At 37.7% G+C, this 7,923-nt stretch overlaps 1 non-coding gene across 1 annotated transcript; it reads right to left on the reverse strand.

The window, feature by feature from the left end:
• Positions 1 to 273: 273 nt before the first annotated feature.
• Positions 274 to 380, reverse strand: LOC121230972 (small nucleolar RNA R71). Its single transcript, XR_005929044.1, has one exon. It is a non-coding gene; the product is annotated as a small nucleolar RNA R71 (small nucleolar RNA).
• Positions 381 to 7,923: the final 7,543 nt, after the last annotated feature.

A 7,923-nucleotide genomic window follows, 5' to 3' on the forward strand; every position in this document is an offset into this window, starting at 1 on the left:
CCTAACACCATTCGAATGATCCAATAGTTTGTTCAGTGTGATGGTTTGCAGGACGAGGATCCCAATGCTCACTTGGAAAATTTCTTAAAGTTTTACGACAATTTTAAAATTAATGGCGTTTCTGATGACACCATTCGCCTTTGGTTGTTTCCCTTTTCGTTGAGTAATAAGGCTAAACAGTGGTTGAACTCGTTGCCACGAGGATCAATCACTACTTGGGAATAGATGATTGAAAATTTTTTATTAAAATATTTTTCGCCAGCTAAAATAGCCAAATTACGTAATGATATCTCCTCTTTTGTGCAGATGGATTTAGAAACACTCTACGATGCATGGGAGAGATACAATGACCTTTTGCGAAGATGCCCCCACCATGGTTTACCACTCTAGCTACAAGTCCAAACATTTCACAATAGCCTGAACCCTTTGACTCGGCAGATGATTAACGCAGCCGCAGGTGGAACTATCAATAATAAGACACCTGAGGTGGCTTACAAATTTATTGAGGAGATGTCACTGAATAACTATCAGTGGCAAGTTATGAGGACAAAACCAATGAAAGCAGCCAGTGTTTTCAACCTCGATGCGGTTACTATGCTATCTAACCAAGTAGAACTCTTAAATAAAAAGATTGACGGTTTGTGTGGTTCTACTTAGGTACATATAGTGATGAGGTGCGATTCGAATGGAGGAGGAGCATGCACAGAATATCAACCCTTCAACCCTAGCATCGAGGAGGAACAAGTCCAATATATGGGTAACAATAACTCTAGACCCCAAAATAACCCGTATAGTAACATTTATAATGCAGGTTGGAAGAACAATCCCAATTTCTTATCAAAGGCCGCAACATCCTCTGGGTTTTCAACAACCACCTTACCATCAGGAAAAGAAGCCGAACCTTGAGGAGATGTTGACAAAATTTATTTTGGTGTCAGAAACTCGTTTCCAGAATATTGAGACAGCCCTTAAGAATCAACAAGCGTCAATCCAAGGGCTCGAAACTTAGATAGGCCAACTCGTCAAATTGATTTCTGAACAACCACAAGGTAGTCTGCCGAGTAACACTGAATCTAACCCAAGGGAGCAAATCAATGAAATTACCATTCAAGATGCGGAAGGGTTGGTTGCACCTGAACCAGAACCGAGGCAAGAAACTGGGGTAAGTAAAGGTAAGGGTGAGGTGGACCACAATGACCAGAAACTGGTAAGTAAAGAATACAAACCTCGTGTGCCATACCCAAATGCAACAAGGAAAGACCTCACAGAAGAACAATTCGGTAAATTTCTTAAATTATTAAAAAAATTACATATTAACTTACCGTTTATTGAAGCTTTTTCGCAGATGCCAAACGCAGTCAAATTCTTAAAGGAGCTTTTAACAAATAAATGAAAGTTGGATGAGGCATCGCATGTGGAGTTGAATGCAGTTTGCTTAGCCATTCTACACAATAAGCTACCCAACAAATTGAAAGATCCAGGGAGTTTTACGATTCATTGTTTAATTGCTAGTTTAGATGTTCATAATGCATTGGCTGACTTAGGGGCAAGCATTAATGTTATGCCTTATAAAATTTTTAAACAGCAAGGTCTTGGGAAACCCAAACAAACTAGGATGAGCATTCAATTGGCTGATAAAACCATTAGATTTCCTAGGGTTATCACTGAAGATGTTCTTGTTAAAATCCATAAATTTATATACCCAGTAGACTTTGTTGTTCTAGACATGGAAAAGGATAGTAACGCACCTTTAATATTAGAATGACCCTTTTTAGTGACTGCTAGAACCATTATTGATGTTGGTACAGGTGAACTCACACTTCGTGTAGGAGACGAAACAATCACCCTTCAAGCTCGTAATTTGAGTAACACATCAAAATTGAAGGTGGTTGTATAAATCATTCTACTAGTACTGATCATGTGGTGAAACCCTCTATGCAGGAAACAGTTACGAAGAACGCATATGACCTGTGTTCAAACAACAACAAAGGACCTATCTATGAAGAACCAAGGCTACAAATTGAGAAGCTAGATGAATGGCAGACACAGAAACCAAAACCGAGCTAGGACGAGCTCAATACCTCACCAAATCAACTTAAGGTTGGAGACAAAGTACTACTAGATGTAGCAGATCCTCGCATTACCACTCCTGAAACTAATGAAGAAATTCCTCTTACGGTACTCAGTATTTTCCCATATGGTACAGTCGAGGTAATTCATCCTAAACTCTGTACTTTTAAGGTAAACAATACTCATCTTAAACCTTAAGTTGATAAAGTTGATAGCAGGGATGAGAAGTGTATACTCCTCGCACCACCTTGACCATGCAGAAGAGAGGTAAGTCCAGCTTAAGACTATAAATAAGCGCTTCTCGGGAGGTAACCTGATAAACTATAAATTATACATATTTGTACCCCATGTTTAATGCATTTTATAGATGATTTCTCATTAGAATTGGTGAATTCGATGCTCCCAATGCTTTAATTTCATGTTTTGTACTCAGGAGAGCACCAAGAGTCAAATGAGCCAAAAACGAGCCCAAAAGGGACAAAACAGACCAAATCGAGAAGATGACACGGCCTAAGCCTTCCCACACGGGCAGCACACACGCCCGTGCCTTTCGAGGGTGTCGACCAAGGCTTTCACGATTCACATGGCCCAACCATAGACCCACACGGCCGTGTGCAATTTAACGGATCAAACACGGCCTGGCAATCACATCACACGGTTGTGTCACACGGGCGTGTCCCTGCTATGTAACACCCCGTACCCGAGACCGTTGCCGGAGTCGGACACGAGGGGTTCACAGACTAAATTCGCTTACTATCGCAGTCCATTTTAAAATTTTCCAGGCAGTTGGCTAACTGCGACACTGTCACCTTAAAAATCATATCTTGAGTGTCACAACTCGAAAATCAGTTTTGTAATTTTTCCCTGAAACTAGACTCATATTCCCATCTACATATTTTTTTCTAGAATTTTTGGTCGGGCCAATTAGTACAGTTTATTAGTCAAAGTCTCCCATGTTACAGGGATCGACTACACTGACCTTTGGGAATTACGACTTGGATATCTCCCTGCACAGAGCTTCAATACTGATGCCGTTTGTTTTTATAGAAACTAGACTCAGAGAGAAATCTATACATATATGGAATGACTCCTAATTATCTCTGGTTAATTTATAATGAATTTCCAAAGTCGGAACAGGGAATCCAGAAACTGTTCTGGCCCTGTCTCACGAGAACCTGAATATCTCTTAACATACTGTCCATATGATCGTTTCGTTACTTTCCTATGAAAATAGATTCATCAAGGTTCGTTTACATAATTTATTCATTATTTAATTCCAATCCTACTATATTTAGTGATTTTCCAAATCTACATCACTGCTGCTGCCAGCATCTGCCTTTAAGATAGACTTTACCTATTTCATAGTTTCCATGATTCAACTAGCCCTTTTAGCATAAATAGCACAAATTATGATAGTGATTAACCATTCCATACCAAATGATTATAACATTATGCTCAAACATATATAAGCCATTTTCGCATGGCTACATACATTAACCAAAATATTCTTCTGCCACTAGTCTATTTTATACATGCCATAAGATAATCCAAAACATAGCAGTACCAAACAGTGGATAGTGATAGTGTGGCTAGTTGCTGACGGTCCCTGAGCCTGTAGCTTCGCAATGAGATCTATAAAACAGAGGAAACAGAGTAAACGGAGTAAGCATTACAATGCTTAGTAAGTTTTAAGCAGTGTCAACAGATAACAATCAAACTATAACATAGTTGTTCGTATTTTTATTTCACTCTTCCTTCAGGCACACCATCCCTTTACCGAATATGCACATCTCATCATATACAATAGGCAGATAAAATTTCACATAAAAGTGAGCTCATGTGACATAGATATATCGTATGATTTCACATCACCTCTCACACTGATCCGATGTCACATAATCATAGGAATAGTCTCATAGATTGCTCTAGTATGCATCACATAACTACCTTATGATTTAGTGCAAATCAAGCTCACATATAACTTGGAGTACATACTTGTTTAACCTTTCGCATTGAATATATTTATAAGCAATTCTTATTACGAAGTCTTACCCAGACATAATCTCCACACGAAGTTATCGGGTCTTACCCGGACAAAATTCCCACACGTAGTCATCGGGTCTTTAGAGCTCGGATATAGTACGTGCACGAAGCTTACGGACATTAATCAGTGATAATATTCTCGCATAAAGCCTGCGGGGTTTTAACCCGGATATAGTACTGACACAAATGCCCTTCGGGACTTATCACATTTATGCACTTTCACATCCATCACGTTGGCCACTCGGCGCTGTCACATATATACACTTTCACATTCATCACATCGGCCATTAGGCCTTATCACATATATACACTTTCACATTCATCACATCGGCCATTAGGCCTTATTACATATATACACTTTCACATTCATCACATCGGCTATTAGGCCTTATCACATATATACACTTTCACATTCATCACATCGGCTATTAGGCCTTATCACATATATACACTTTCACATTCATCACATCGGCTATTAGGCCTTATCACACATATACACTTTCACATTCATCACATCGGCCATTAGGCCTTATCACATATATATACACTTTCACATTCATCACATCGGCCATTAGGCCTTATCACATATATACACTTTCACATTCATCACATCGGCTATTAGGCCTTATCACATATATACACTTTCACATTCATCACATCGGCTATTAGGCCTTATCACACATATACACTTTCACATTCATCACATCGGCCATTAGGCCTTATCACATATATACACTGTCTTGGCTGAATCTACATCTATCATTTTCCAATATCACAATTTAGAATTCACGCATGGGTTTAATCAATAGCTTATGAGCAACTAGAACAAGTTTATCAAGGTTTACAACACAATCTCAAATTCAGCACAAGCTGTTTTTCCTGAGCAATAGCAACTAAATCATTTATAACTGGAGCTACAAAACTCCAAATCACTTTCCGTTAATTTTTACTGAATATAGACTCGTATATCTTCCATCCATAAAATTTCCAGAATTTTAGGTTTGGCCAATCAATACCAGATTTTTCTTAAAGTTTCCCCTGTTTCACTGTTTGACTAATCTGACCACTCTTCACTACGAATCAGATTTCTCATTTTACAGAATTCAAAATGTGTTGTATTTGATTTCATTTGAAACTAGACTCATTAAGGAGTCTAAGAATATAAATTTTATCTTATAACCATTTTTGTAAAATTTATAATGATTTTCTAAAAACAGAACAGGGGATTTCGGAGTCATTCTGACACCGTCTCACACAACTTTAAATATCTCATTATCGGAAATTTCTTTGCTTACACGGTTTCTTTTATAAGAAACTATACTCATTAAGATTTAATTTCATGTCTCATTCAGCCTCTAATTCAAGTCCATAAATTTATGGTGATTTTCTAAAGTCACGTTACTGCTGCTGTCCGAAGCAGAATATTTCAAATTACCCTTAAATTCCCAAGCTCAAACACTTAAGAACTTACCATTTGAGCTTAGAACATATCATGGCCACATCATATCTTATTAAATCAACTCATCATGTCCTATTATAATTGAATTTACTCAACGTTTAAACACTTAAAACTTACAAAGGAATATGGTCACTTAGCACAAAGCCTTCGGGACTTAGCCCGGACATCATTCGAATAACCATGCACATTTAACAATAAATCATGACACATTCGTATTTCATTTTCATTAGCAAAACTCAAACACAAGACACTTATCATTCTTGCAATTTCGGCTCAATAGCCACACACAAAGAGCATGATTTTGATTTGCTTAAAACATGATCTAATCAAATCATAATTTAAGCTCTATTACTCAAGAACTTACCCCTTTCCGTTGTCCGAAATCGACTTGGTAAGGTCGCACCCTTAATATAAATAATTGATAGAAAATATATATATATAGTGGGTTCGCACACATAGTGCTTAATAATCAACCACGCACACTTAGTGCCATGTACTTTAAACTCGCACACTTAGTGCCATGCATTTCAAGCCCGCACACTTAGTGCCAATCTCACAACCGTGAACACTTATTGCCCGCACACTTAGTGCCAATCTCACAACCGTGAACACTTATTGCCCGCACACTTAGTGCTGAAAACCAACCACTCTATACGCTTCACAGCCTTTTTACATTCGACAATTTCGTCTCTACATACATATACACATATAGCAATACACATTAGTATATCATTTACATTACTTGAATACAAACACAACATGCTTATCGACCATTCAACTTCCAGTTCCATAGCCACATACAAAAATCACATTTATAGTCATAACACTCCTTCAAAATTGCATCACTTATACCCTTATAATTCAATCCAAATCGAAATTCAAATACGAGTACATGATACGTACCTGATCAACTTAATAATTTTGGCATATCTAAATGAAGTTATATCGCAAATTCTCATAGTCAGAAGCTTGCTACAGCTCGATCGGGATCAAGATTCATTACAATACAGCAAACACATTTTAATAGCCAAAAATCATCACACCATCATTTTATCACTTTATGGCATGTATAAATAGACTCACGCGTGCTACGTTAGTCCTAGAATCGACTAAACCGTAGCTCTGATACCAATAAACTTGTAACACCCGGTACCCGAGACCGTTGCCGGAGTCGGACACGAGGGGTTCACAGACTAAATTCGCTTACTATCGCAGTCCATTTTAAAATTTTCCAGGCAGTTGGCTAACTGCGACACTGTCACCTTAAAAATCATATCTTGAGTTTCACAACTCGAAAATCAGTTTCGTAATTTTTCCCTGAAACTAGACTCATATGCCCATCTACATATTTTTTTCTAGAATTTTTCGTCAGGCCAATTAGTACAGTTTATTAGTCAAAGTCTCCCATGTTACAGGGATCGACTACACTGACCTTTGCGCATTACGACTTGGATATCTCCCTGCACAGAGCTTCAATACTGATTTCGTTTGTTTCTATAGAAACTAGACTCAGAGAGGAATCTATACATATATGGCATGACTCCTAATTATCTCTGGTTAATTTATAATGAATTTCCAAAGTCGGAATAGGGAATCCAGAAACAGTTCTGGCCCTGTCTCACGAGAACCTGAATATCTCTTAACATACTGTCCATATGATCGTTTCGTTACTTTCCTATGAAAATAGATTCATCAAGGTTCGTTTACATAATTTATTCATTATTTAATTCCAATCCTACTATATTTAGTGATTTTCCAAATCTACATCACTGCTGCTGCCAGCATCTGCCTTTAAGGTAGACTTTACCTATTTCATAGTTTCCATGATTCAACTAGCCCTTTTAGCATAAATAGCACAAATTATGATAGTGATTAACCATTCCATACCAAATGATTATAACATTATGCTCAAACATATATAAGCCATTTTCGCATGGCTACATACATTAACCAAAATATTCTTCCGCCACTAGTCTATTTTATACATGCCATAAGATAATCCAAACATAGCAGTACCAAACAGTGGATAGTGATAGTGTGGCTAGTTGCTGACGATCCCCGAGCCTGTAGCTTCGCAATGAGATCTATAAAACAGAGGAAACAGAGTAAACGGAGTAAGCATTACAATGCTTAGTAAGTTTTAAGCAGTGTCAACAGATAACAACCAAATTATAACTTAGTTGTTCGTATTTTTATTTCACTCTTCCTTCGGGCACACCATCCCTTTACCGAATATGCACATCTCATCATATACAATAGGCAGATAAACTTTCACATAAAAGTGAGCTCATGTGACATAGATATATCGTATGATTTCACATCACCTCTCACACTGATCCGATGTCACATAA

The sequence above is a fragment of the Gossypium hirsutum genome, chromosome A06, assembly GCF_007990345.1.
Source record: "Gossypium hirsutum isolate 1008001.06 chromosome A06, Gossypium_hirsutum_v2.1, whole genome shotgun sequence".
Taxonomy (NCBI): Eukaryota; Viridiplantae; Streptophyta; class Magnoliopsida; order Malvales; family Malvaceae; genus Gossypium; species Gossypium hirsutum.